The sequence below is a fragment of the Jaculus jaculus genome, chromosome 12 (genome assembly GCF_020740685.1).
Source record: "Jaculus jaculus isolate mJacJac1 chromosome 12, mJacJac1.mat.Y.cur, whole genome shotgun sequence".
NCBI classification, from domain to species: Eukaryota; Metazoa; Chordata; class Mammalia; order Rodentia; family Dipodidae; genus Jaculus; species Jaculus jaculus.
The window spans coordinates 63,631,685-63,634,238 of NC_059113.1; the positions used below are offsets into that span (position 1 = coordinate 63,631,685).

At 42.4% G+C, this 2,554-nt stretch overlaps 1 pseudogene; it reads left to right on the forward strand.

The window, feature by feature from the left end:
• Window positions 1-657: 657 nt before the first annotated feature.
• On the forward strand, window positions 658-1,837 carry LOC101594734 (annotated as a pseudogene).
• Window positions 1,838-2,554: the final 717 nt, after the last annotated feature.

Sequence of the window (2,554 nt, forward strand, 5' to 3'; positions counted from 1 at the left end):
TGGAAATAATCACATGATGTTAGAAAAAAAAACAGAATGGGAGCTAAACCCTAAATCACAATTTAAATGTGACAGTTACAGCCATAAAAGTAAAAAAAAAAAGGGAACTTTCAAACAGATCTGTTGGTCAGTTACAGGAAGTGGCACCTGGGAGGTGCAAGGTAGGCCTGTGACCAGGAGACCCTCTTATCTTAAGGAGTTTGCTCAACAATGCAGGCTCAGGAAATGCTGTTCATCCCAGGAGAGCCTCTTGTTCACCTGCTGTTAGCAGAGCCTCCTGTTTGTCTGCCATCAACAGATTCTCCTGACTTTTATATTTCTCTTTGCTAGTTATAAAGAAATGTAGAGAAATATAATGTTTTTCTCTCTTTGCAGAACCATCTTAAAATTATAGGTTTTTAGCTGACATGGTGGTGTTTGCCTTTAATACCAGCGTGTGGGAGGCAGAGCTTGAGGCCAGCCTGGGACTACAGAGTGAGTTCCAGGTCAGTTAAATAAAAATTATCCTAGCCTTTAATTTTTTTTTTTTAAAAGAAGAAACACATTAAGAAGAACTTTCGGGAGCCTGCGAGCCCGCCTCTGCCGCCGCCTCCTCCTCCCACAGGCCCCGGGGTCCGCATACCCACCGAGGGAGGCCTGAGCGTCTGCCCGCAGGTGTCGGAGGCAAGGCGAGGCGAGGCCCCGCGGGACAGCCGGCTTTGACCCCATGGTGGGTTTCGGGGCTAACCGGCGGGCCGGCCGCCTGCCTCCTTCGTGCTGGTGGTGCTGCTGGTGGTGATCGTCATCCTCGCGTTCAACTACTGGAGCATCTCCTCCCTTCACGTTCTGCTTCAGGAGGAGGTGGCTGAGCTGCAGGGCCAGGTCCAGCGCACCGAGGTGGCCCGTGGACGCCTGGAGAAGCGCAATTCCGACCTCTTGCTCATTGTGGACACACATAGAAACACATCGACCAGAAGGAGGCCGACTCTGGCCGCAGCCGGCTGCAGGCCATAGAGGGCCTGCGGAAAAGATGTGAGGGTGACAAGGTTAAACTACAGAACAACATAGCTTATCAGATGGCAGATATACATCATTTAAAGGAACAACTTGCTGAGCTTCGCTAGGAGTTTCTTCAACAAGAAGATCAGCTTCAAGACTATAGGAAGAATAATACTTATCTTGTGAAGAGGTTAGAATATGAAAGTTTTCAGTGTGGACAACAGATCAAGGAGTTAAGAGCACAACATGAGGAAAATATTAAAAAGTTAGCAGACCAATTTTTACAGGAACAAAAGCAGGAGGTCCCAAGGTTCAATCAAATGATGGAAAAGAACTGGGTATAAATGATCATGTAATACCTAACAATATTCCAAACATAGCTGAGAATGCTGCAAATGAGGAACCCTCAAGTAATCATATTCCACATGGGAAAGAACAAATCAAACGAGTTGGTGATGCAGGCATGCCTGGAATAGAAGAGAATGACCTAGCAAAAGCTGACGATTTTCCTGCTGCTTTAAAGAAGCCCCCTGTTTTAGGTTCTCCACATGAAAGTCATCAAGCAATCTCCCATCTCCCAACTGGACAATCTATTTCAGCAAATGTGGCTCCAGGTTCACATGTAAACCACAATGGAAATCCTGGTATGTCCAAACAGAAAACTTCCAATCCTCTTCAGCACTTAATTCCAGATTCAAACTTGGTGAGAGAACCCAAAATTCAAACAGACGTACTGAAGCAGGCCACCAAGGACAGAGTCAGTGATTTCCACAAACTGAAGCAAAATGGTGAAGAACTAGAGCTTCAGATTGATCCTGCAGACTATGGAAAACGTTTCAACGATGTCCTTTATGCCTAAAGTAAAACTTCAGAAAACCAAAGTGCTGTAAAAATGGAATTATTTCTACTTTGTCAACTTTAACTTTTGTTGTAAAGATCAGTTGTTTCAGTTGTAAAGATACATTGTAATAGATTTAAGGAAAAACTTTATTGATGAAGTGTACCTATGTACATAAGGGAACTTTTTCATACTGTATTGTCAAAGCAGAAATGCTTTTGGTTATGACACAGTGGAACCAAAAACAATTAATCTTTGCATTTAAAGCAAACTAATGTATATGCCACATTTTACTAAGCCCATTTCCCCCCCCACAGATAGACAAGCAGGATTGAGTGGTTGTACAGATTATAAGTTGCACATAGCATAACCATGGTGAGAAGTTATTCAGCTGAAAAATTGTTATACACTAATATATTCTTGTTAGCCCAACAGGTGTTCTGTCTACCCTCATTTAATGCTCTTCAAGGAGTTATATTAGAATAATGACAGAAAAGAGGGGAAACTGGATGCCAAACACTGGAACACTGGGCAACGTGTACAGAGTTACCTTAGCTGCTCCTTTTTTTTTTTTTTTTTTTTTAAACATAATGATGCGTTTTGGTAGATTAACTTTCATCTGATGCCTGATCAAAGTTAAGAAAATTTTCACAGACATAACAATATTTATGTTGTGCCTTACTTAGTTCTTGAAGTTGTGAGATGCATGATTGGCATTGTATTTTCAAATTTTAGTTT